The sequence below is a fragment of the Balaenoptera borealis genome, assembly GCF_965194805.1.
Source record: "Balaenoptera borealis genome assembly, chromosome: 2".
NCBI lineage: Eukaryota > Metazoa > Chordata > Mammalia > Artiodactyla > Balaenopteridae > Balaenoptera > Balaenoptera borealis.
This window is the reverse complement of record NC_138867.1, coordinates 128,343,946-128,371,794: the sequence shown is the minus strand read 5'-3', so window position 1 is coordinate 128,371,794 and position 27,849 is coordinate 128,343,946. Positions and strand designations below refer to the sequence as shown.

General features: G+C 48.9%; 1 long non-coding RNA gene across 2 annotated transcripts in view; it reads left to right on the top strand.

Annotated features, from left to right (window-relative positions):
* Positions 1 to 161: 161 nt before the first annotated feature.
* Positions 162 to 27,849, top strand: part of LOC309623329 — a 42,774-nt gene continuing 15,086 nt past the window's right edge. For both annotated transcript variants that reach the window (XR_014241326.1, XR_014241327.1), the window contains exon 1: positions 162 to 13,744. This is a non-coding gene — a long non-coding RNA (uncharacterized lncRNA). The remainder of the gene's footprint in view (positions 13,745 to 27,849) is intronic.

Genomic DNA, 27,849 nt, shown 5'->3' with positions numbered 1-27,849 from the left:
AATTTCTCTGTTTCCTTGATTTTCCAAATCATACCCTTCACTGCATTGCCTTGGGGCCCAAGCACAAAATCAAAACATCAAACTGATAAAATATAACATGGCAACAATTAAGACAGCAACAAACAAAAGAGTGCATTAAAAAAAAACAAAACAGCAAACACAAAACAAAACAAAGCACACACAAAACTGGCCTCAGAGCATTTTTCTACCACTTAGAAAAAGATGTCTTTGTTAGTGTTAGAAGCCAGAAGCTTCCAGGCCACTCGACTGTGAGCGTCTCTCGGGTAAGCAGTATGCCTTAGTCATCTTGAATTCTCGAGCAGGGCACTCAGGAAATGAGTGAAGGAAGGACTGTCAGTAGAAGGAAAGGAAGCTAAGCAGGTAGGGCTCTATCCCCTTCTCTTCCCAGCAGGAGTGGCTCCTGCACAGAGGTGGGAGGTAGCTCGATACAGGGGAGAGGTTACTGGGCCAGGAGTCAGGAAACTGCTTTTTTGGCCTGGCTCTACTGTGTGACCTTGGGTTAGTCTCTTGCCCTCTCTGATCTTCAAATTTTCTTTTCGTCAGAGAAGCTGGACAAAAACCCTTCCAGCACAATCACTCTCAAGAGAGGAGCCCATGTGGGAAGACTGCCTTTGCCCCCAGCACCCAAAGTCGGCCCCTTCATCCACTGTGAAAATGGACTCTCCCTGGCCAAGTAACTTGTGCCAGCTGTGTTTCCTGCAGCTTCTTTCTCTCTCCTGGGATGACAATTTCTCTGTTTCTTTTTTCTTCAATCGCACTGGAGATTTTTTAAAAATTAATTAATTAATTAATTTTTGGCTGTGTTGGGTCTTCATTGCTGTGTGCTGGCTTTCTCTAGTTGCGGCGAGCAGGGGCTACTCTTCATTGTGGTGCGTGGGCTTCTCACTGCGGTGACTTCTCTTGTTGCGGAGCATGGGCCCTAGGCGTGCAGGCTTCAGTGGTTGTGGCATGTGGGCTCCATAGTTGTGGCTCGCGGGCTCTAGAGCGCAGTCTCAGTAGTTGTGGCGCACGGGCTTAGTTGCTCCGCGACATGTGGGATCTTCCTGGACCAGGGCTCGAACCCGTGTCCCCTGCATTGGCAGACGGATTCTTAACTACTGGGCCACCAGGGAAGTCCCCGCACTGGAGATTTTAAAGGTTATAAAAGATTGAAAAGTTATTACTGCAGTAACAAATAAAACAATTCATAGATATATAAAGACTGAGTTAATCTTCCCTTCTCTCATCCATTCCCAGCCCACTCCTGAAACCGAGTGAGGCCCTTTGGGGTTCCCGGGCACGGAGGCCCTTTTGTCCCCAGTTTCTTGTCAAGACTCCAGCCTCCATGACCGTCCCTGAGTTCCAAAGGGCAGATTCGAACAGTTGCTAATCAAGTTGCTAATCCTTCTTCTGCAGTCAAGAAACCACCTGAGGAAAGATTAAAGGAACCAAAGGGACTACCCTGGTGGTCCAGTGGTTAAGACTCCCACTCTGGGACTTCCCTGGTGGTCCAGGGGTAAAGAATCCGCCTTACAATGCAGGGGATGCAGGTTCGATCCCTGGTCAGGGAACTAAGATCCCATATGCCGCAGGGCAACTAAGCCCACGCGTGCCACAACTACTGAGCTCGCCCGCCTCAACTAGAGAGCCCGAGTGCTGCAAACTGCAGAGCCCACGTGCCCTGGAGCCTGCGTGCCACGACTAGAGAAGAGAAAACCCGCACTCCACAACTAGAGAGAAGCTCACATGCTGCAACGAAGAGCCTGCGTGCCGCAACTAAGACCCGACGCAGCCAAAAATAAATAAATAAATAAAATAAATAATAAAATAAATCTTCAAAAAAAGAAAAAGACTCCTACTCCCAATGCAGGGGGCCCGGGTTCGATCCCTGGTCCAGGAACTAGACCCTGCTGCAGCCAAATAAATAAATTAGAAAAAAAAAAAGATGAAAGGGACGAGAGAAGCTCATCAAGATTAGGAGACAGACCACCTGAGACGAGATGAAGGGAGCGCAAGCCCTCCTCACCCCTAATCTTGTCAGGGACCCCACCTTTGAACCATCGTTATAAGCCCCTCATCAGATCCTCCCCTGTTGGGACACATAGTTTTTCGAGGCAGGAGCCCCCCTTTGCCTGGCAAAGTAATAAAGCTATCCTTTTCTGCTTCACCCAAAACTCTGTCTCCAAGACTTGATTTGGCACCGGTGTACAGAGAGGCCAAGCTTTCGGTAACATTCCCGACCCTCAGCCCCTCCTTTCCCCAACCCGCCTCAGGGGCCTAGTGTCAGATCCCTTCATGTCCCTCGTCCGCGCAGACACAGACATCCTTCACCAGGTTTCAACCCCCTTTTCCGTTCTCTCTTCTTTCTATTTTACGAAAGGGGATCATACTAAACACACAAATCCGCAACTTGCTTTTTTTCAGTTAATAACATGTTAGAGCCATTTCTCCAGATGTTTGGATCTGCCACGGCCTTTTGAGTAATACTAACAGCTCACATTTGTAGAGTGGGTACCATGAGCCTCTGCTGTGCACCCTAGGCAGCATATAACTGGTTATCAGCCCTGTTTATAGATGAGGAAACAGGCTCAGAGAGGTCAAGGCCTCAGCCGTGCAGCCAGTGAATGGCAGCATTCGGACAGGCTCCCGCTGCTGAGTGCCCTTAACCATTCCCCGTGGCACCACTGACCGACAGAGGCGGGAGAGAGTGTGATATAGGTTAGTCCCTTCTAGTTGTTTGACTAATACAACAGTGCCGCTCAGAACAGCCTAGTAAATACATTCGTACAGACCAGAGCTTTAATTCTCGTAGGATGGAATCAAAAGGGGGTCAGAGGAGATGAATAGGTTTATTTTAATAGCTAAAGCCAGATTAACTGCCAAAAGGGTTGTAACAATCCAGTCTCGTCGGCATAATGTCTTCTTTTTTTTTTTTTTTTGACTCAAATACACTTTCTTTCTTTCTTTCTTTTTAATTTTTGAATTTTTTTTGTACAGCAGGTTCTTATTAGTTATCTATTTTATACATATTAGTGTATACATGTCAATCCCAATCTCCCAATTCATCACACCACCACCACCCCCCCACTTTCCCCCCTTGGTGTTCATACGTTTGTTCTCTACATCTGTGTCTCAATTTCTGCCCTGCAAACCGGTTCATCTGTACCATTTTTCTAGGTTCCACATATATGCGTTAATATGTGATATTTGTTTTTCTCCTTCTGACTTACTTCACTCTGTATGACAGTCTCTAAATTCATCCACGTCTCTACAAATGACCCAATTTCGTTCCTTTTTATGGCTGAGTAATATTCCATTGTATATACGTGCCACATCTTCTTTATCCATTCATCTGTCGATGGGCATTTAGGTTGCTTCCATGACCTGGCTATTGCATAATTTCCTCTTTACGTGGTTATTTCTCAGAGCCGAAAGGGTCCTTGGAGGGCATGGAGCCCAGCTCTCTCGTCTTGCCCATAAGGAAACGGGCCCAAAGGTAGGAACTGACTTGGAGAAGTCCCCAGTGGGGTAGAGGCAGAGGTAGGCCCTGTCTCTCTTCGCCTGGACCATTGCCACATTGCTCTTCCCTCCAGGCAACCTCTGCCCTCATTCTCTTCTCCCCATCACTCTCCCTTCCCCTGTGTGTTCTTCACACTGCATTTGGCGTTGCACCACTCTGCTGCTTACCAAACCTTCCCCAGATGAACCACTGACCATGGGATCAAATCACAGTTTCCTAATAGGCATTCAGGCCCATCCCACTCTGTTCATCCTTCAAAACCAAGTACAAATGCCACCTCCACAATGATGCCTTCCCTGACTACCCCAGCTTCTCATCTCAGCATCGTCGTCTGCAGCAAGGCCCCCTCTTCCGGCTGCTCCTTCCAGGAGGAGCCACATTGCAGAAGAACAGGCCAGGAGGGGGCAGTGCACAGCCAAAGGAAGGTTTCCCTAAAGGTCAAGGTCGCCAGGGTGCCTGGGGCCCACTGAGGGCCCTGTGGTGTGTACTCCTTAGTCTCTCCAGTGTGGATGCCTGTGGGAAAATGAGGTTCCACCCAGGGCTGTGACCTGTGGCAAATGCCACCTCTGCCTGCACCTCAGTTTGCATCTCTGTAAACAAGAGGGATGGACAAGTTTAATGTTTCTGAAAAGTGCGGTGACTCACAAAATGATTTCAGGAGATACATAGATGGACATTTCAAAATGGAAATCATTATGTATTTATTTGAAAGTGTATTAGACAAAAAATAACCAGCACATCAAACCTATTATTTCACAGATATCATTGCTTAGAGTGGGGCTAAAGTAGGCATTCAAGTAAAAAAAAAAACAGTGAGTCAATGTAAAATAAAGTATCAATTAAATAATAGTACAGGTGGTAAGACAGCGGTGAATGGCTGCAATTGGGAAAACATTGGTCTGCCTCTGACATTCTAGTTCTAGAATTCTGTGATTTGCGGTGACTCCTGCCCTTGCCCGGGTGTGGAGGGAGGGAGGAGAGGAAGGAGCTGTCTCTAGGGGCTGGGGTGCTGGTTCTTGGGGCGGAGGGGCAGAAATTATGCAGATGGGCCGTGTCCCCACCAACAGCCCCTCCTCTCCCCGTGGAGGGTACCAGTGCTTGCCCCTCTCCCCGCCTTCTTTCTCAGTTTTCCTGCAGTTACTAAGGAGTGGGAGGCTGAGAGGGGCTGCATTCTGGAAACTCATCTGCTCCCTCATTCTCACCCAGCACCCTGTTTGGCATAAACTATTCAGGGTGATGATTAACGAGGATGCAGGAAGGCACTGGGGGTGGGGAGAGAAAATAAGGTGATGTGGATAGAGTTTTCTCACAGACGTGAATATCCAACCTGGAATGACTGTCTATGGATTCCCAAACTTGCCCAGGCATTGGAATCACCTGGCGATTCACTAGAAAGACAATTCCAGGGCCCCACCTCAAGCAATTATGTGGCCCTTGCATCTGCATTTTTCAAAGCTCCCCAGTAAATGCTGATGCTTCTAGGTTTGCATCTCCCTCAGTGTACCTGGGGAGACACTGAGGCTCAGAGACGTTGTGTCACTTACCCAGAGTCACCCAGTAGATCAACAGCAGATGTCCTGACTCCCAGCTCAGTTCTTCCAACTAAGCATCCCTTGCTGAGCCTGGTCCACTGTTAGCAAAGAGAACTCCACTGACAAATGTGGTGCAATTCATCTGAGCCGTCTTTTCCTCTGAGCTTCTCAAGGACTTTCCACAGAAAAGAACATGCTGTGTGAGCAGCCATCTGCTGAGAGGGCCGGAAGAGGTGGTGAGGGGTGGAGGAGGGTGGCAATGGAGGGGACGGCTGGGAGATTCAGGTTCCTCTCTGCAGTTGCCAGCCTGCACAAGTAGCCTGCTGAGGGCAGGAGCCAATTCGGATGTATGCCACCAATAGTTGGGTTTTCACATGGGATCCTGAAGAAACAGAATTAGGAGCAATGACTAGGAGTACATTTCAGATGGAATTCTCTAACCGTGATCAGTGACCTGAGAGACAATTGACCCTGGAGCAACTATCCAGTTCCCTGCTTTTCTTTATTATAAAACATTTAACATGAAAAATATAGGGACAAATACATACAGCTCCTATGTTCCCAGGACCTAGATTGTGAAACATGACATCACAAATAAATAGGAGCTTCTCAGCCTATTCCCCTCCCTCCTGCCCAGAGAGTCACCACCCCATTTCCTGAGGTTGGTGTGAATCCTTCCTGTACATGTTTTCATATTTATGCTACATATGTATATATTCATAAAACACATAAAGTGTTGCTTTGCAGATTTTTGATGTTTTCGTAAATGATATAATATCGTACGTTGTCTTCTGCAACTTGTTTTCATTCAACCTTTTGTTTGAAATTTATCCACGTTAATGTGCAGAGCTCTGCAGAATACATCATCACTATTCTAATCCTTTTCATTGTATGTACCACAATTTATTAATCCATTCTCTTGTTGATGGGTATTTATTTCCAGTTTTCCACTGTACAAAACACACAGCCATGGACATCCTTGCATCTGAAGGCCTGGCTAATTTCTGCCGTTCCACATCCAGGCTTAGGCAGGCAATTGTCAGACTTCAGAATTTATGTCACTCTGATAGGGGCTAAATGCCTCTCCTTCGTATTTTTAATTTGTATGTCTTTGATCAGTGAAGCAGAAACGTTTTCATCATTTTATTGGTCTTTTGCATTTCCTCTCCTGTGAATTGCCTCTGTATCCCGAGCCGTGTTTCCCTGGGTTGTTTGTGTCGTTCTTATTGATCTGTGACAGCTTTAATCCTGGGTCTGTTTCTACTATCTTCTGCCAGTTGGTGGCTTGTCTTTTCACTTTATTTATGGAGTCCTGATGCACAAAGGTTTTACATTTTAATATAACCAACAGCACCAATCTCTTCCTCTACTGTCTGGGCTTCTGCGGGTTGCAGAAGCTGAGGCCATTTTTCGGTCATAGCGCCCTTCTCGGGAGGCCCTGGGGTGGAGTGAGAGGTGAGTGGCTTCTCCAGCTGGGCCAACCTGGGCTGAATTCAGCCTGAGAGGTTTATAGGCTTGGTGAACTTGGGAGGAAGTTACCTTACCTCTGGGTTCCAGCTTCCTCACTTGTAAAATTGGGATGAGGGGGAATTCCCTGGTGGCCTAATGGTTAGGACTCAGCGCTTTCGCTGCCATGGCCCAGGTTCAATCCCCGGTTGGGGAACTGAGATGCCGCAACCTGCGTGGCGTGGCCAAAAACATAAAAAATAAAAATAAAAAAATAAAATAGGGATGAGGACAGTCTTGAGTTCTCTGGGAGGCGGGGAAGAGGAGGGCAGTGGCAGGAAGTACTGAGGCCCCCAGGCAGGACTCTCTAAGAAAAGTCTCTGGAGAAGCTGCACCCAGAAGGCCATCCCGTGAGGCTGCCCCAATCTTGTCTGGCCCAAAAGGATCAACACAGTCTCTTCAAATCTAACCGCATCTCAGAGTGGGACTGGGTCTCTGGAGGAACTGGGACATGGGGAACCCAGATCTATCAGCCCTGGGTCCCGAGGCATGTTGGCTGGCTCCAGAGACAGGGATGTGAGTGGAGTGGCATTCCTGGCTTCTCAGGAGAGGAGGCAGGATGCACACCATGGCCGCAGAAAGCTGCCCATTCGCCCGTGGCAGCAGGCTTGGGGGAGCACCGGACGGCTCCAAGGAAAACATTTGCCTGGGGAAGAAAGGGCCACACGTGCCTGGTCACTTTCACTCATATGTGACCACATGATGCCCACAAAAACAGGTCTCTTGAGGCCACAGCAGGGCGGTTACCCCTGTTTCCTCCAAGTAATTCATCCTGGGCACAGCACCCTGTTGGGGTGGGATCAAGCTAGGGGTGGGTGGGCAGAGCCCTCTCAGGTCAGCAGCCTCTTGGACGAGGCCATAGAGCCATGGTCAACAAGGCCAGGGGATGTCTCTCTCTTTTTTTTTTTAGGTCATTTAGCTTATCTTTTTTTTTTTTAAACATCTTTATTGGAGTATAATTGCTTTACAATGGTTGTTAGTTTCTGCTGTATAACAAACTGAATCAGTTATATGTATACATATATCCCCATATATCCTCGCTCTTGTGTCTCCCTCCCACCCTCCCTATCCCACCCCTCTAGGGGGTCACAAAGCACCGAGCTGATGTCCCTGTGCTATGCGGCTGCTTCCCACTAGCTGTCTGTTTTACATTTGGTAGTGGATATATGTCCATGTCACTATCCAGGAGATATCTCTTTATTCACCTCACTTACTGACCCCAAAGTACTACCACTGACACCATCACCACCACAGAGGGGTCAGCCTGCTCAAATGACCAGAGCACTGGGATGGCAGTCAGGAGCATTGTTTACTTTGAAACATCTCTGGAGTAGGTGATACATATACATGATGCAAAATTGTAAATGTACAAAAAAGATACAGAGAAAAGTAAGTCTCCCAGCTTCCCAACCCCTCCCCCAGATTCCCAGGAGGAAGCAATGTTACCGCTGAGTATATACATACATGTATTTGCATGACATTGATAGTGGCACATTATACACACTGCGGTAAACCTTATTTATGTTTTCCTACCCTATCTTCTCTTTCCCAAGTTTAGGACAGGCAGGTGTGAATGTTCTAAGAATGATGGATTAGTGAATGGGGTGGTGGATGAATGAATGATGTTTGATCAGGTTTAGGCCTTTTTTACTCTGTATTTCGAGATCCATCCCTGACCTTGGGAGGTTCCCTCCTCCTTCGGCATGTCACTGCAGGTGGGTAAATTCAGGACTTCTTGACCCTGGCGTGGAGCCATAATGAGGGAACTAAGTGAACCAGGCAGCTGAACAGCTTAATTGTCATTTCCACCAGCAGATGGTTACCAGGGAGACTCAGAGAATGTTAGAACTGGGAGGGGTTTTTCAGCAACGTGGAAGCAGCCAGACAGAATCTCAGATTGGGGGCGGGGGGTAGTCCCCAAGTTCATTAAGACTTTAATTTTTTTATGCTCATTTCAATGATAATCTAAAACAATTAAAAATTATACTTTTGGATCATATGGTTGTCTGTCTCATGTGCCTCATGTTGCATGGCCATGTGACTACACCCGTGTTGGTGTTTGTATTTATGATCACACGGGCACTGGGAGAATCAATGATTCCACAGTCCCCTGAATAAACCAAGATTTTCAGGTAGATCAAACCGAGAAGGTTCTTATATTTTGTGTCCGCAGACCTCTGCAGTCAAGATCCCTTGATGTATTCTTAGGATCAGTGAGAATTTTTTTAAAGGCATCTGGACGTTACTCTAGTACCAGAAACCCTGGTGAAGACAAGAGGATGCCAGGCAAGGGTCAGGAGGCTGTTTGTGGGTCCTGTCTCTGCCTCTGATTGGCTGGGTCACCTGGACTCTTCTGTCTCTTCTGCTTTAATTTCCTCATCAATAAAATAGGGATCAAAATGCCTTCCTTGTAGGATATTATGGAGGCAAAATGAGACAGTAAATGTGAAAGTTCAGTCTTTATAAATGTGTTCAGCCCTCTCATTTTACGAAGGAGGGGGATGAGGCCTGAGAAAGTGAAATGACTTTTCCAGCATCAATTATTGGCAGAGCTGGGAACTCAGGATCCTAATCCCACCTGGTGCTTCTCCCACTGCCCCGGGCACCTAGGCCATTAGCAGTAATGGTGTGACTCTAATTCTGGAAAGTGTAGTAATAACATCTCAGGCGGGGGCCTGCCACAATTTGGGCAAACATACTATCTTTATTTTTGTTAAAGAGATTAAATTAAGGAAACCAAACAAATAAATGAGCACATTGAACTCCCCACAGCTATACCTCTCTTCCTGGAGCAAAAACAAATTCTTCCTCAGGCAAAACGTCAGACAGGAGGTCGATGGAGACAGAACACCCAACCAAGCACTGCAGTGCCTGATGCTTTGATTTACCAGTTTGCTGGGGTGAAGGGATACTGAGCCAGGCACATGGGCTTCATTTCAGCACCTGCTATTCTGGGGGATGCAGTTTCAGGTTCAGGGTCACCCAGGGCAGACTCTGAGCTTCAGGAATCAGGGACCATGTCTGGTCAGTGCTGTTTCACCCAAGCTCAGCTCAGAGCCTGGCATACAGTACGTGCTCAATCAACGTTTAGAGAATGAAGGAATGAGTGGCTTGTGTCACTTTCTTTGTGTTTAAAGATTCGGAGGGGCTTCTCAGAGAAGATTTTCGCACAAATCCCCGTTCAAAATCAAGGAGTTCAGGAAGTGAGGGAGATCAGGGCAGAAATGGCCTGTGGCCTGGATTTCAGGGATCAGGCAGGTGGTAAGCGGGCCTGAGGCCAGGTCCAGAGGCTGAGGTCAGACACAACAGGTTGATTGATTGATTAACTGATTGATTTGTTGGATCAAGTCTCTGTGCTGAACATGTTCCATATGTCAGGCTCTGGGCTGGAGGCTGGGGATCCCAAGTGGAGAAAATCCTACATCCCAGGAACCTCCAGTCTGCGGTGATGAGCACACAGTAGTGAAGAGTTTGGGCCTCGGAATCAAAAAGACGAGAACGCAAACCCCAGCTCCACAATGTGTGACCTTGGACAAGCCCCTTTACTTCTTCTCTACATGTCAGTTTCCCTCCCTGTGAAATGAGATGAAGACTAGTAACTTCCTCCTCCGCTGGTAAATAAGATACAATCCAAAGGCACAGAACACCTGGCCCAGAGTGATGGCTTAGTACCTGCTATCCAGCGTAACCATCTGACTGGGACTGGGCCCCACTAAGTATGGGCCCAGCTTCTCCCTCTACCCTGAGTCCTGACCAGCTTCTCTGACCCAGCAAGAGGAAGCAGCTCTGATAGGCACCTCTTGTCCATGCACATCAAGTTATTTAGAGTTGATTTGTTATTGTAGTTGTCGTGGTTGTTATTTCTCCTAAGAACATTGATGCTATGAATAAACTGTGCATTTCTCTTGATGAATGTGGAAAAGAGTTTCTCTCTGGTGTATATAATAATAATAAACAACCGGAAAAATAAGGACACTGAGCAATCGGGATGAATGCTATGGAGCTGGAACCTGGCTTGGAGGTGTTCTGAGAGGTCAGGTGTTAACCGTATAGTTGCTGGATCATGGAGAGGTTGGGGGTGTCCCCAGGGGAGGATCTGGGGCAGCCAGAGCACAGGGCGTCACGTGGTGAAGGGATTGGGGAGAGACTCAGAGTAGTAGCTATTTACTAACTGGTATTATTTGGTTACTAATACCAACATGGAATTATTTCAAAATTTTAACAACCAGTGTGGTCAAAATGGTAAGCACTGGTGTATATACACCTGGGAGTATATATGTCCAGGAGTGGAATTGCTAGATTGTAGGGAAAGTGAATGATCAACTTTATAAAATATAATAGGACTTCCCTGGTGGCGCAGTGGTTAAGAATCCGCCTGCCAATGCAGGGGACACAGTTTGAGCCCCGGTCCGGGAAGATCCCACATGCTGTGGGGCAACTAAGCCCGTGCACCACAACTACTGAGCCTGCGTTCTAGAGCCCGCGCTCTAGGGCCCGCGGGCCACACCTACTGAGCCCGCATGCCTCGAGCCCGTGCTCCACAACAACAGAAGCCACTGCAATGAGAAGCCCGCGCACTGCAACGAAGAGTAGCCCCCGCTCGCTGCAACTGGAGAAAGCCTGTGTGCAGCAAAGAAGACCCAACGCAGCCAAAAATAAATAAATAAGTAAATAAATTTATTTTTTAAAATGTATATATATAATAACAGACTGTTTTCCAAATCACTTATCCCCACAGACATTTCCTCTAGCAGGAAGCATCTGGTTGATCCCCATCCTTGTCAACACTTGGTATTGTCAAGTTCCTTATTTTTTTTTCCCAATGTAGTGGATGTAAAAGGATATCTCATAAAGGTCTTAATTTGTATTTCTCGGAATCCTAACAAGGATGAACATCTTTTCATATGTTTATGGGCCTAGAGTTATTTGCTTAAAGGACCTGGGCCTCTGACACCACAGAGAACATTCTGCTACCTGCCTTTATCAACAGCCAGGTGGAGTGGTAAAAGCACCTGGTGGGAAGCCAGGAGACCTGGGTTCCAGCCTCAGCATGGTCACAGCCCCACTCTGTGGACTTAGGCAAGGCATTTGCCTTTTCTGAGCCTCAATTTTACCATCAGCCATGCTGGGGAGAGCCTTATTCTTCTCACAGGTTGGGCAGTGAAGAGATCAAGTGAGATCATGGAAGTGAATGTGCTCTGGGGACTGAAAAATCCTGCAGCAGGCAGGGAGACGTATCCCCTCTTTGAAGACAGTTTAAGAAGGCTGTGAAGCCCGGGAAGCAGGAGCAGCCAGCCAACCTCCCGGAAGCAGAGAGCACCAGCTCCAAGGCTTGAATGAATGTCTTCTTCCTTCTTCCTGTCACCACCTCCAGGCACTCTCTACCCCCCATCAGGCAGAGAAGGAACAAATCCCTTTAACTCATGGCACAAACATGCCTCAGGCACTCTGAGGGGCTTTGGGAACCCAGATTCACACCCAGCTTGCTCTAATGTGAAGACGGTGGGCCTCCTGGGGCCTGGTCCTTTCTTGGGAGGCCTGTCGGGCAGGCTTGCCAGCAGGTGGCCACGGACTTAGCTGTCCAGGCCAAGTCCCAGAGACGCAGCCACGTGACAGTGCCTAACTCTTACATTCATGGCTCTTTCCTCCGTTCCTTCTGGCCTCACATCCCTCACCTGTTCAGTAGCAGGAAGGTTAGCCTAGACAGGCATTTCTCAAAGCGTGTGCTGTGGAGCACCAACCATCATGGACAATGGTTAATAAGAGGAGGAAAGATTCTGTGGCGAATGAAACATTGAGTTAAATTATTTTTGCAGCTAACATTTGCTGAACGCGCCAGACGCTGGGCTAGGCACTTTACAAGCATTTTCTCATTGACCTCTTGCAACAACTTTCTGAGGCAGGCCCTATGGCTGGCTCCATTTTACAGGTGAAGAAACTAAGCATTTGCAAGGTTAAATGACTTACTCAAGGTCTCTCAACTGGTAAGTGGTAGAGCCATGATTCAAACCCAGGCGGCCTATTTCCAGATCTCCTGTTCTCAATCAGGTTGAATTAACAGGACATGGTGATAGATGACACTGTGGGGGTCTGAGGAAGGGGAGGAAGAATTCACATGCCCTTTCTCTGATTTAGCTCAGTGTCATATAGTAGTGTCCTGGTGGCTGGAGGAGAAATACAATAAAAAAAAAAAAAACAAAATCCCACCCCACTCTACCCTCCCAGAAGTTCAGATGAGGAGGAAGATTTAGCAGAGCATGAAAGCACGCTGAGGTGGGTATGGGGAGACAAGGCTTCCTGAAGTGGTCTCTTTTAAGCCAAGACTTAAGGGACCATTAAACATGGGAAGAGGGCAGGAAAAGGGAGCCCCAGGCAGGGAAAATAGCATGTGCAAAGGCCAGGAGCTAAGGCAGAGCATGCAAATCCACAGACGCAGTGGATTGAAGAGGTGGGGACAAGGGAGATGAGAGCCTGGACGTCAGCATCCAGGGTAGTGACCCAAAGCCTTGACTCTGAGGCTTCTGGCATGGGACTGGGACAAGGGAGGGGAGGGAATTTGAGGAAGTACTGGGGGAACAGTGGTCTATTGGCTGGAGCTGGGAACATGGGCAGAGGAGTGAGGTTGGGGGTTGAGGGGCTGGTGGTAATGAGCTTGGCTTTGGCCTCTCCAGTGTTGAGGGAGGTCACCGTTAAGGTCTCTTCCACTGCTGACCTTCTCAACTTCCCTGGAAGGAAGGAACATCTCCGGCCCCTCCACCCTCAAATATTCTAGGCAGGAAGGAGCGGGATCTGTTTTGTCAACGCAGCTTGTAATAAAGAGTCTCATTCAGGGAGGCAAACAGCTGCTTGACTATTAATAGGCAGGGGCCTCAGCCGCAGCCTGCTGGGAGGGCCTCGGCATCCAGTTCTGCAAAGGTGAATCGCTTCCTTCTGCCTGTCTGGATTTTGCACCCCATGGCAGAACAATTGGCCAGGTGCTCATTTCTCGGAAGGTCTCACCCGAAGACTTGGCTGGGGCAGCTTAGAACACGTGTGGCAGGGCCCTGCTGAGGTGCTGACCCTCCACCTTCACGCTGGACCCAGCCAGAGGGAGAGGGAGCCCAGAGGACCCAGAGCTGGCCTGAGAAGCAGACGTCCATGCGGATGGAGGAGAATGTCCAGTTGGGGTCTCCACAGCTGCTCTTATGTAAGATCAAGCACCCACCCTGAAGGGGGTCATGGAGAGACCAGAGTTGGGTGGCTGGAAGGGAAGGGGGGTGTGTGTGTGAGTCTAGAAACAAGAAAACTGATGAAAGGAACTGAAGGGCACAGGAGGTGGAGGTTGAGCCTGCCTGGGGTCAGAGAGAGCCCATGCATGGGGCATCCCTGGTCACGAGCCAGGCCAGGGCTCAGAGGAGTCTGGAAGTCGAGACCTGAGAGGGTGAGGCCTAGGGAAGGCCACAGGCCCCTTCTGGCTGCCGCCATCACGACGCATGACCTCGTGTGTGGCCAGCCAGATCGCCCCTCTGAACGGGCCTGTGGAGAGGGCGGCTGGGAGTGAGCTAATGGAAACCCGACGGGCGCCCTGCTGAGGCCAAGGTCCTGCCGTGTGAGCAGCCCCGTGCTGCCTACCCGAGCGGACACAGGCCTCACAGGCTGGCTTTGTTCCCACCCTCTCAGGTGGCTGCTTCAGGTGGTGGCCACTTCAAAGAAGCCCCATTTAAAGCAGGGCCTCACCTCAAGTTTCCTGAGGGCCCTGTCTGGGCTAACGAGATCATTAAGACGCTCCTTGTTAAATGCTTTAAATAGGGTTTGCCTGTACGGCCTTTGGCTGAGCCCTGCGCCCTGGGTGCAGTTTTTTTAAAAATTTTTATTTAATTTTAACATACGTGTATTTGTATCTGCATACATACTTAACAAGGTGCTTGAGAGTGTAGGCTCAGGCCTTGGACTGCTGGGATTGCATCCTGGTCCCCTCACTTTCTGGTAGTGTGACGTCAGGCCGGTGACCTACCACTCCTCAGTGCCTCAGTTTCCCCATCTGTAAAAGGGGGCCGGTAGCCGTACTGCTGAATCACACTATAGAACCATCCGCTGACTCCCCGTTGCCCTCAGGAGAGTGACCAGGCTCCTCAGACTGGTCACAACTTCATGGCCTGTGCATGGCCCCATGCCTCACCACACCCCTTTCTCACTCTCCTCACGTGGACCACACGCACCCGCCCTCTGGATCAGCCTTCACGTGTGCTCTTTACCCATCGTGGAAGGCTCTTTGCCTTCATCTTTCCCTGCCTCGCCTTCCTTCTCCTTGAGCTCCCCGTTAAAGTTCTGCTTCCTGGGAGGCCTCTGCCGATCACTCACTGGTTCCGTGTGTCCCCCCGACAGCACCCGCTGCATTGTACTGAAATGCCCCGCCAACTCGGTGGCTTTCTTTGCTAGACTAAGCTCCATGAGGGCGGGGACTCAGCCGCACTCCTCACGGTGCCTCCAGGGCCCAGTGCTGCACGTGATAGTTTCTTAATAAGTCTCCGTCATTCATTCGCAGTTCTTTTAAAGGTTAGGGCTGCCTCTGGGTCTTCTGTCATTGGCTGTTCTTGAAGTTGCCCCCTGTTCCTTCTCACTGGCCTTGACTCAACCCCAGTGCAGCGAAGCGTGTGCCAGGAAGGAAGCACGGGGTCGGGGTAGGGGTCCAGATCCAGGTGCCCTGGAAGCCAAACCCACCTGGATGTGGCTGTCATTCCTCCATCGACAACCCGAACTCCAGCCTCTTGATTAGGCCTATCTGGCTCCACTGGGCCTTCCGCTGAGGAGAGGATGCAGCTCTCCAGAGCATTCTGAATCTTTGTACTTCTTCCCCCCCAGAACCCCACAACACTGGTGTCTAGATTGATAGGGAGGCCCATGAAGTGGTGCCCAGCTCCAAGTGGGAGGTCTAGGGCTGTCTGGCTGGCATAGCAAGACGGAGGTCAGGATCCTTACTGAGGGGGGATAATGGCATTTTTCAAGTCACAGGGATGAGGAAAGAGCAGATAAATGGGAGGCAGAGTAAGAAAACTAAAGTTGGGGGTGGAGCAATCAGGCGAGAACCAGGGCCAGCTTGGAAGGGTGAATGGAGGCTGATGGTTCAGGACCAAGTGCGTCAGCAGAGTGAACCCACCACTAACTTGTGCCATTGGGGACAACCGGGCAGCTTACGGGGGCCACTCAGGCTAAATACTCACCTTCCCACTAAACCAGGAGGTCCTCAAGGAGACGGACCATGTACTCTTCACGTCTGTGTCCCATGGATTGCAGAATGAATCTCATATCCTTTCACACAGTCAGCATTTAACAGATGGGTTCTCTTCCCTGGGCACGTGAAATTGATGACACTCCTCCTCTCGTAGAAATGGATGTAATTTGTTGAGCTCTTACCATGTACCAGGCACGGTGCTGAATACTTCACATCCATCATCTCCAATGCCATCAGGTCCACGAGAGAAGGAACTGGGTCTGTGTTGTCTCACCACTGCGTCCCCAGGGCCCAGCACAAGCCTGACACAGAACTGATGCTAAATATGTACTTGTTGAATCAACAAACACTCCTGCCTATAATCTGTATTTTACAGATAAGGAGATGAATCTCAAATAAGCTGAGTAACTAAGGTTATTTGGTTAGTGAGATGGGGAAGTCAGGATTTGCACCCACGTCTGTCTGACTCCAAAGTTCATGGGCTTAGCCATGCTCTGCTGTCATGGCTGTTTGTTATCTCAGACCTCGCTAGCAAAGTGTGACCTGAGAACCAGATCACTGGCATCACCTGGGAGCTTGTTGGAACTGCAGATTCTCAGCTGCACCCCAGATCTATTGAATCAGAATCTGCACGGTAACAAGATGCCCAGGTGATTCAGATACACGTTAAGCTGTGAGAAGCCTGTTTTCAGTGGCACACACTTCCTCCCTCCTCCCCAGCCAGTCCATCCCCACAGACCCTCAGGGAGTCTGCGCCCTTGACTGCCAAACAGCCTCATTCAAACTACACTTGGCCATTGGGTCCTTTGTCCTTTGCCATGAGACTGCTGAGTGTAATTGTAGTGCACCTTTTAAATCTTGTATGCCCATCAAGTTTCTAGCACTGGGAGGTACATGTTCATGACAATGGAGAAAGAGTTTTCCAGATAGTGGTCTTGCCTCTGAACAGGACCATGGTTGGGGGGGTCTTGTCTGGACAGGGGCCCTTCTTGATTCTCTGCTGTTCTACATCCAGTCACAGAGGTTGTGGATTCTCAGCCCAGCCTCTGTTGATTATGAACAGATAATTTAATCCAATAATTTTATTTATAAACAATTCCCCAATGATTTAAGAGGCTCTGCTTTTTTATGTTTTGAAGATTATGAGTTTGGTCTTTCAAAATAGCTTGAAGAATTGCTTTGTCTAACAAAAGTAACAGAGAAAATGGCTCATGGTTTACTTCACCCAGATTTCCCCCTCTCCCTTCTCTCTCTGGCTGAGGCCCCCCAGGTCTCTAGGCCATTGACCCCCGTGTGTCTCTAGCCTCTCCAATAAATTGTGTGCTGTTCTTGTTCAAGAATTCAATGTAGGAAACAAACTTGTGGTTACCAGGGGGTAACAGGGGTGGGGGAGGGATAAAGTGGGAGATTGGGATTGACATATACACACTACTATGTGTAAAATAAATAACTAATAAGGACCTACTGTATAGCACAGGGAACTCTACTCAGTACTCTGTAATGGCCTATATGGGAAAAGAATCTAAAACAGAGTGGATATATGTATGTGTATAACTGATTCACTTTGCTGTACACCTAAAAGTAACACAACATTGTAAATCAACTATACTCCAATAAAAATTAAAAAAAAAAAAAAAAGAATTCAATGTAGGGATTTTCTCCAGACTCACCTGACTTCTGCTTATAGGTTTATCTAAGTCAAGAGTTCTTAACCTCAGGTTTGTGAAATGAACTAGGAGGCCTTTGATCACCAAGAAATTGTATGTGAAATTTGGTGTCAGCATGCATTTTTATGGGGGAAAGTCAATAATTTTCTTAGATTCTCCGTGGGGTCTGTGACCTCCAGAAGATTACTGGTCTCTCTGGCCTCTGGACTTTCAGGACCTACATCTGCTTCTCTCCTTGTATTCAGGTGACTTGGATTCTATCCTATTTGTAAAACTGTAAGTTCCATGCGAGTGAGGACTAGAGCCAGTGCCATTCACGTCAGAGGTTCTGCCTTTTAACGTATGAGACCCTTTTGCAAAGCGCATCATCCTCCTTACACCAACACACGTGAAAGATGTTGTAATTTCATGTATTTAGTTTGCAGACAATTCTTTTTTTTTTTTAAACAATGGAAACTTTTTTTTTTTTAAAGATTTCTTTATTGATTGATTGATTGATTGATGGCTATGTTGGGTCTTCGTTTCTGTGCTAGGGCTTTCTCCAGTTGCGGCAAGTGGGGGCTACTCTTCATGGTGGTGCGCGGGCCTCTCACTATTGTGGCCTCTCTTGTTGCGGAGCACAGGCTCCAGACGCGCAGGCTCGGTAGTTGTGGCTCACGGGCCTAGTTACTCCGCGGCATGTGGGATCTTCCCAGACCAGGGCTCGAACCCGTGTTCCCTGCATTAGCAGGCAGATTCTCAACCACTGCGCCACCAGGGAAGCCCCTGCAGACAATTCTTGATGCATTGATGACTTCCCAGACCTCTTAAAAAAAACTCTGCCCTCCTCCCCCCATCACATCCCCCCCACCCCCACCCAGGAATCTGTAGCTCACAGGTTGGTCATAGATGATAAGAAAGGAAAGATTCTTAAATATTATCAGTCCAATTCCCCCATTTCACAGATGAGGACACTAAGGCTACTAAGAAAAAAAAGTGACTTGCCCAAGGTCAGAATGTTTGTCAGAGCTGGGGCTAGGAAACAAGTGTTCTGACTTCCCGAATTCCATGCCTGTCCCCCACTGAGGTCTGTGTAGCCTCAGCTACACAGACATTCTCAACAAATGTTTGTGAAATAAATGATTGAATATTGAGCATGGTAAGGATACCTGTAGATTTGAAGTTTATTTAGCTAAAAGAAGTTAATAGTCTCTCTCTCTCTCACATACACACACACACGCACACACACACGCACACACACACACACACATGCTTAGACTGCGCCGATACAGCAGTTCGAGCCTGGAGGAAAAGACTGAAGGGATGAGGGGGCTTCTCTCTTTGGAGCTTAAGGTTAAGGAGCCCTAACTTGATTTCATTTGACTCCAACTTCAGTTTCTAATAATAATCTTATCATACCACTTTTCAAGCATGGATGCATTTATTTGATTATTATTTATTGAGCAACTTTTATGTGTTGAGTACTGTGCTGGGCTGAGGATGTGAGGGTCAGTAAATACAGGCGTGGTCCCGTCCTCTTGTTGCTTGCAGAGGTGATGGCTACGAACCTTCTCTAGAAGCCATGGAGACGATTGTCTCCATTTTCCTGACTGCAAGTCTGATAGATCTTCATTGATCCAAGGGATTCCAAGTAGCCAGGATCACTTCCTTCTTGTGGTGGGCACTGCTGCATCTGCCACTCCCAATGCCAGGACTGAAAGGAACTTGGAGGACGTTCAGTTTAATGTTTTGTTTCATATGGGGAAACTGAGGCCCAGAGCAGCCACGGGACTTACCTAAAGTAATCAGAGAATCGTGGGTCCAGCCAGGACCGTCACCTGGGTCTCGGAATTTGGTCCTGTGGGCTGGATTAAGCCAGGGGCAGAGAGGAGGGTGAAGGCAGGAGTAAGGGCAGAAGGCAAGAGGTGGGAATGTACACGGGCTGAAGGGAGCAGGGAGGAAGGCATCCCTGGCTTTTCAGATATTGTTCTGGAGTCAGATGAAGAGAGGTTGCCTTGGATGTGAGGTCAAGGTCACCATCACGGAGAAGTTGTTCTGTGCCCAGCTGCCGAAGCTCAGCCCAGTTCAGAGACTGATGCTGCCGTCAGGAGCCAGGGGGCCTGGCAGGTGGGAAACAGAATTGTTACCAAATTTATGAAGTACTTCCCTGTACTAGAACATTTTTTTTTAAGATTTTTTTTTGGATGTGGACCATTTTTAAAATCTTTATTGAATTTGTTACTATATTGTTTCTGTTTTACGTTTTGGACTTTTGGGCACAAGGCATGTGGGATCTTAGCTCCCCTGACCAGGGATCAAACCTGCACCCCCTGCATTGGAAGGCGAAGTCTTTTTTTTTTTTTAATTAAATTTCTTTCACTAGTGTATTTTTTAAAATTTTATTTATTTATTTATTTATTTATTTATGGCTGCGTTGGGTCTTCATTGCTGCGTGCGGGTTTTCTCCAGTTGCGGCGAGCGAGGCTACTCTTCTCCAGTTGCGGTGCGCGAGCTTCTCATTGTGGTGGCTTCTCTTTGTTGCAGAGCATGGGCTCTAGGCACGCGGGCTTCAGTAGTTGTGGCGCATGGGCTTAGTTGCTCCACGGCATGTGGGATCTTCCTGGACCAGGGCTCAAACCCTGAACTGGCAGGCGGATTCTTAACCTCTGCACCACCAGGGAAGTCCCGGAAAGCGAAGTCTTAACCACTGGACCGCCAGGGAAGTCCCTGTACCAGAACATTTATATGTATTGACCCTGTCAATAAGAAAGTTGCTGCCCACCCCATCCTTCCCCAAAGAATTGTGAGGGTTAAATAATAATTATTATTGTTGTAACAATAATAGCAGGAGCCATTTATCTGAGATACAAATATGTGAGTTGGGAGTCCGCAGGCAGTCAGACGCGATGGTCAGAGCCGGTGCATCCATCACGATTTTACAGGGAGGAAGGAAGTGGCTCCACGGAGAAGAAATTTGCCCACAGTCCCACTGTGGACCAGCAGTGGGTGGGATTAGGACTTGGGTCCCCCTGCCCAGAGGTCAGGGCCTGGCCTGATGCCCCTAGCTCTGCAGCCAGCCCCAGAGAGGGTGAGCACCGCCTTGAACACGCCAGGCAGTTTCTGCAGCCCCTCACCCTCCCTGACCTGGGGCTGCAGCCCCACTGGGTCTGTGCCCGCCCTCTCCACCCCTCAGGCAAAGGCATCACCCACAGGCCCAGCTGTCATCACACCTGCGCTGAAGCAAGAGCACTTCTGCCCGGCTGAGTCCTGCCAGCGGCTCTGGGGCCACGGATGTCTCTGTCTCCAGGTGGTTGGCTTTGGGGGTTTCCAGTCTCCCCCTTCTTAGCCAGAGGGGGACGAGCAGAGGAAGCCCCAGGTCTAAAGTTGAGGGCAATTATCTCTGGATAATACGTTTGTGGCCTGGGAGGTGAGAGTTCTGGGTGCCTTCACCCACGTAGCAGAGCCAGGGGATTTGCACAGTGAAGGGACACACTCCTGTGGTGAACGTAGGTGATGTCCAGAGATGGCACGGCATACCGAATCCCTTAATGAGTACGAGATGAAAAGTGCAGTTTTATTTTCAGGCCTTCTCATTATACTGTTTTAATTTGATGCTAACATGTCTTTAATACCTCTTTAAGCCTTGCTAGCCTGTGTGTGTGTGTGTGTGTGTGTGTGTGTGTGTGTGTGTGTGTGTGTGTATATATATACACACTCACAGTTAAATAAATTTTTTTTAAAGCAGGCCTTGGGCTCGGAGCCTTTGGCAGGCAACAGTATCTAGTTAGAATTTAATAACATTGTTTTTATGGTATTTATTTTTACTTTTAGCTCCTATTTATGGCAGGTGAGACTGGTTTTCCATTTGCAGTAGTGATATAAAGTTTCCATTTTAAAGACATTTGTTTAAGTTAAAAAGAGTCTATTTAAAGAAAAACACTAAGTGAATAATAATACAGGTGGTATGCAGACATAACCTACATGGTAAATGTGGTACAGGTACCACTGAAATCTGGGAAATACTGACACATGGAATCGTGGGACAAAAAAAGTCGTATGTTCTCAGAATCAAAGACCATTGAATTTTAGAAGCCCAGGATTCTAGAATCCCAGGACACAGACTCTTAGCACCATAAATCCTAAAATGAACAATATAATATATATGATACTATAAAACATAGTCTCTCGCAAAATCTTTGCATGTGGAGGAGAAAGCCTTGAAGCCATCTGTTGGTTCAATTCCCTCATTTTGATGTGGGGAAACTGAGGCCCCAAGAGATTAAGGATAGAATGAAATAACATACGTGAAAGAGCCTTGTAAAACATAATGTGTTCTTCAAACGCGAGGGATACTTGTAAAAGGGTTCCCCAAAGGCACAGGGCTTTCTAGCAGGGAACTGGGACTGAAGTAAGCTTTCTTGACTCCTGCCCCTGCATCTGGTGCTTTCTTGTCCTCCTCAGCTATGACGAGTTTCTTGAGGCTCCTCTGGCCCAGGCCCAGACTTTGCTGGGAGCAGGGCGACATCTGCATGGGGGTGGCCTGCTGGGCCCCCTCCAGAGGTGGGAGCAGAAGAGAGGGAGGCCGGGTTCAGGGGTCCTGGACATAGGGGATCATGCAGTGCAGTGGGGTATGGGGGTGGCGACGGGGGCACATTTAGTCCTCTCCCTTCTCTTAGCTGTAGAGTTCCCACTTGCCAGACCAGAAGGTTGCCAGATGGCCTCCAAGGGAAAATCCATTTTATGATTCTAACTCAGTTTATTCTGGGGCCTCAGTTTCTTCTTCTGTCCAATAGGAAGCTAACTAACACTTTTCCTGACCCCCAGGGCTGCAAGAAGGATTCCCAGGGTCTTACCTGTAAAGAGAGCAGGGCTCCATCCCAAGGGTGTCTTGGAGAGTCTCAGTGGGAACCAGGACGTTAGGCAAAGCAAGGTCTTGAGAGCTGTTGATGGGATGAAGGGAAAAGAGGTCCATTACTCTGTTGAGAAAGACCTCTATCCCCCAGCTTCTGCCAGCGTGACCTTCCTTCCTCCATGGGCCTGAAATTTATGGGCTCTCCTTGGCCTGGGGCCAACTGCCCTGCAAATTGGGGCTCCAAGCTGTGGTGACAGGCTGGACCACGTGGGGAGGTCAGATATGCTGATTTGACTTAGTGCCTCTGGGTACCCAGTTTTTAGAATTGCCCACTGAGCCCCAGGCACAAAATGTGGCCCCATGCAGGTCCCAGCCCTTCTTCACGCTGTAGGGAGAGGGGGTCTCTGGCAGGGGTCACGGGGGCAGCAATTCCCTCTAACCACACAGCCAATGAGCCCTTTCTCCTGATGACCAGACCTCAGGGAACTCCTTCAGACTAATTCTCCAGGAGATCCAAGGCCACAGAGTTGCCCCCTTCTCATGGGGCACCTCATCTGCCAGGCCCAAATTATCACACCCACTTCTGAAGTATGTTCTCTCTCCATCTCCCCCAAGAACTGTTTCATGTGGCTTGTGGAAGGGGAAATGTCACGGGCAGTTGCTTCTCTGTAGCCTCCTAGCTGGGGCTGCAGCAACCTCTCTTCCTGAGGTGGCCCGCAGCCCACCTCCCGGGTGCCAGGGGCCCTGTGTGTTCAGGGAAGTGGATTCCTGTGCAAGTTCCAGGTGGCCCAGCAGCAGCCCGCACCAACACGCCTGACCCTTCCCGGCCCATCATCCTCCAGACAGGCGCCTGAGGAGGAGGAAAAAAAGGAACCACTTCTCAGCGTCAGCCCTCAGAAGTGTCTAAGCCATTCTCCCTACATTAATCATGGAAAAGACAGCACGCTCCAGCCTGGGAGAGAAAAGGCGCCTTTTTCATCTCTCTGGCTACATGGGTCTCAACACAAAAGTTCAGCTCTGACTAAGCTCTCACTCTTGACAGCTGTCCCACCACCTCTGACCCATCTCAGCCTCTTCCAACCACACCCGCAAAAGGTAACAGGATTAGGTCAATTTCACTTTGCCGAGAAATTGTTCCATAGCCTGTCTTGTCCACTGTGCAGTGGAGGCCAGCTCGGGCTCCTTGGCACCCAGCGGCGGGATCCCTGCCCTCCCTGGCTGTTATCCTGGGCTGGGGCTGTTAAGTATTTCCTCATTAAAACCCTGGCAGCTCGGCTCAGGTCTGCAAGCCAACACCAATAGTTACAACGGCCCCAGAATGTTTGGACAGATTTCTGCAGTTACGAGTTTATGAACTTGAAAGGTTTTATAGGCGGGGACCATACTGGTGTTAAGGGAGACCATTCCTCTGGGAAGGGGGCGCTGGTGCTGAGTCTGCTGTGTCTTAAGATCCTAGCGGCAGGAAGAGGAGAGGAACGGGCCAGAAGGAACGAGGGAGGGCAACCAAAGAGCAAGAATAACGAGCCCAGACTGCCAGGAGGTAGGGGCAAGAGTGAGAGGGGCACCAAGGGGCACTTTTCCCTCCAAATGAGGAAATATAAATCCCGCAAAAGGCGAGAAACAAATCCTGACCACCTTTTGCAACCAAAGGAAGAGCCATTTGATCTTCACTGTTTTCTATTCCCAAATCTGAAAACCTCAGCAAGGTCAGGGTACCCGGGGTAGGTATCAAAGGGGCTGAGGACCCCTCTCCCCAAAGCCGATGCAAAATATTGTGAATGTGCTTTCTTGGGGAGAGGATCTCTAAACCGTATTACATTTGAAAAGGTGTCTGTGACCAGAGCTCTGGAGTTATACCTACCTTCCCATTGTGTTGATAGGAGAACTGAGGCCCATTCTAGTCATTCAACCACCCGTTCATCAAATATTTATTGACTGTCTAAGCACTGAGGCCACAGTAGGGAAGCAGACAGAAGGTCCCTGGTGGCATGATGCTGATTGTCACGGGGATGAAAGGGGGAGGGGTGCAGACATGGGGTCGTGGGACGGGGCTGGTGGTGGGCAAAACCTCTCTGAGGAATGACTTTGCAGCTGGGGCTCCAGATTCAAGAAGGAGGCAGCGGTGTGAAGGTTTAAGAGAGTTCTAGGCAGAGGAAATAGCCAGTGCGAAGGCTCTGAGGGCATATGAGCTTGGAGGGAAGGCAGGGAGCTAGTGCGATAGGAGGGGTATGAGCAAGAGGCAGAGATGGGAGCAGAGTCAGCTGGTGAGATGGATCACGTGGGACCATGGCAAGGAATCTGGGGTTTATTCTCAGGGCAGTCGGAAGACACAGAGAGTCTGGAGTAGAATACTCCAGATAATGCCCACCTAGAGAATCTTCAACTTAGAATTCCGGAAGGCAAGCCCAGTGCTCTTCCTGCTGGTATCACGCTGCCTTTCTCCAGGTTGCCCTGCATCTGTCGCTCTCTGCTCTTTGTGGAAAAGGAGGAACCTCAAGAAAGGATCTGGGGGGTGGGGTTGCCTCCTTGACCACTGCAATAGTTCAGCTGTAGGCCACTCTGTATGAAAGGGCCCTACTGTAACATCTGGCCCAGAGAGGGAAAGGGGCTTGCCCAAGGCCACACAGCACATTCATGGCAGAGCAGGAAGTAGACCTAGTTCCTCTCCCAGGCCCGTGGTCTCTCCACTGGTCCATATGCTCTGGTTTATCACAACACACTCTGGTCCTGACAGTTAGCCATAGGCCAGGGCCAGGCTGGGGCCCTCAAAGGGGGTGGGTAATGGTCTAGAGCCAAAGGGAATGACAGACAAAGAGGAAGCAAGAAGTCTGGTCCTGGAAGGGAAGCTCAGAGAACGGCCAGAAAACTCCATAAATCTTGTCCTACTGGTAAAACCACTAAAACAATGAAGCAAAGCACCCACCTCTTTTCTATTTTAAAGAAATTCACTCTTATATGAAAAATGAGTTATACAGAAAAGTAGAAAAAATTCACCTATGGTCTCATTGCCCCAAAAAGCCATTGATGAACAATTTGGTATATTGTAGATTTGGGTTCTTCTTTCTCTATTGAACTTAACTCCACCATGGAATGGAAAGCAGCAGCATAGACAGGAAAGAGCCAGACTCTTGGGCCACCTTGCACGTGACTTTAACCTTGCTGTGCCTTCCTTTCCTGGGGGTTCAGATGGGGATAATTGTGTACCTTTTTTGCAGGGTTGTTGTGAATACACAAGATCAGCTACTGGGGGGAGCCTGTGGGCAGGCAGTTGTCCTCTCAGGGCCGTTGTGCTTCTTCCTCTGTGGATTTGCTCCTTCTGTCCCCTCTCCCTGGAGCAGTCCCTTGGCCCTGGGTGTGCAGTGGTCCCTGCGCTTCCTGGCCTAGACCAATGCCCCCTCCTCCAAGACGCCTTCCCCAGGATGTGCATCTGGAGACAGCCCCCCTGAACCGCCTCAGCACTTTGGCCAATGTCTTATGAGGTCTCTTTCTACTTTGAATTGTGATAACTTCTGTCCAGATCTTCCTTCCTCCTCAACTGTACACTCAGACCTGGGATTTCATAGGCCAGATGCATTTCAAAACAATTTTTTAATTGAAAACTGGGAGACTGAGATAGGATTGCCAACTATTTTCTTTCGCTAAATACACTTGTAAAAGACTATTGTTTCATAATCTTTTAGCGATGATTTCCTTAAAGAAAGGACTTTTTGATATCAAACAAAGCAGGAAGGGCATAACTCCTGAACAAAAGACAATTCTTTAAACTGAGTGAACGAAGCTTTAGGAAAAACTACATTGTTCTTACTCTCACTTTGCTGTAGATCTATGAAATCTTCCCCTTGGACCAGATTTGGAGCTGTTCCTCATCAGACTCTGCCTAGTTCTGCCTAAAAAGACCCTTGGCACTGCTCTCTGTCCCAGCGGGGTTTTCCCCCAGACCCTCACAGCCGTGATATTCAAGGGGTAATTATTTTTTTCACCTTGAAAGAGAAGCAGGGTCTGTGGATTCCAAAAACTGTTATTAATCCTTTAAAAAATGCCATGTTCCAACCAAAATGTGGACATGCTTTTAAATGTTTGTAGTACCTCCCTCTCCCTCTCAACTTTCAAGAAGTGAGGACTTCAAAGGCCATTTCCTTGCAGAAATAAACACTGGGGCTGGAGGTAGGGGAAAGAAACATGGGCTTGCTGAGTGGAAAAGAAAATTGTATTTTCCTTCTAAAAGGCACCCAGACCCATCACCGAGAAAATGGCCTCAGGTCTGCAGGACAATCGTTCAGAAGGTTGAGGACAAGGGCTGGGGGTGTATGCGGGCTGTGATGACTGGTCCCTTTGCCCTTGTGGGTTCCAACATGGAGTGGGGTTGAGCCTGGGCGATTCTATGAACAAGGGCCATGTTGGTGCCTGAGAACTGCTTTATCAGTTGAGCTTAAGAGCTCGACTCTGGAGCCTCCTAGCTTCATTCACTGCCCAGTCACTTAGCAGCTGTGTGGATATAACTTTTCCTTGCCTCAGTGTTCTCCCCTGTAAAGTGGGGGTAATAGTCTTCATGAAGATCAAGCCAGCTGATGCATGTGTAATTGCTTACAGCAGTGCCTGGCATGTCGTAAGCACTAGATAAATGGTAGCTGCTGTGATGGTTGTTATTTATGAAAATGTCCAGCGAGCAGGATGGCTGTCTAATTCCCTTCCCCAAGGTTTTGCCCAAACTTGAAAATTCCTATGGTTCTGATCACCTCCCAACCCTATCCCACTCCCTCATCAGGGGAAACGGCTGGATTCCCTGGAGAAGCAGCAGGCCATTGGCTAATGTGGCAGCCCGGGCAAGCCCCGCCACGGGGGTGCAGAGCAGATGGACTCTGCGGGCCCTGCTCTTCCGATAGGCACAGAGGGAGAGGTGGCGCAGACGACTTTGGTGCCAGCACCCCGGCTTAGAGCCCCTGCTCAACCCCCTACTACGGCAAGGCCAGTGTTATAGGCCTTCATCTGTAAAATGGGACCAGAAAGAGAGTCCTTGTGAGGATGCAGTGAGATGATGTTTGTAAAGGGCACGGTGCAGGGGAGCTCTCCTCCCCCTCCTCCCCCTCCTCCCCCTCCTCCCCATTCTCCCCCTCCCCCCTCCTCCCCCTCCTCCCCCTCCTCCCCCTCCTCCTCCTCCTCCTCCTTCTCCTCCTTCCTTCTCCTCCTTCCTCTTCCTGTCTGTCTCCTTCTTTTCCTTCTCCATCTTTGTCTTATTCTTCTTCCTCAGTGGAGCCTGCATGAAAATGGCCTCCTTACATGCCCTTCAACATCACCTTGGACTTCCCTGGCGGTCCACTGGTTAAGACTCCACGTTTCCACTGCATGGGGCACGAGTTCGATCCCTGGTCAGGGAACTAAGATCCCACATGCTGCTCAGTGCAGCCAAAAAAAAAAAAAAGAAAAGATCACCTGGGGCTGGCCAGGTCCTGATTCTGGGAAGAAACATGGGGTTGCACCCGAGCCTCAGGGGAAGGGAAAAGATAAGTAAGGAGAGAAAATAGCAGAAGGAATCAGAGAGGATGCCCCAGAGGTGAGGCTGGAGAGAAAGGAGCCCAGTTTGG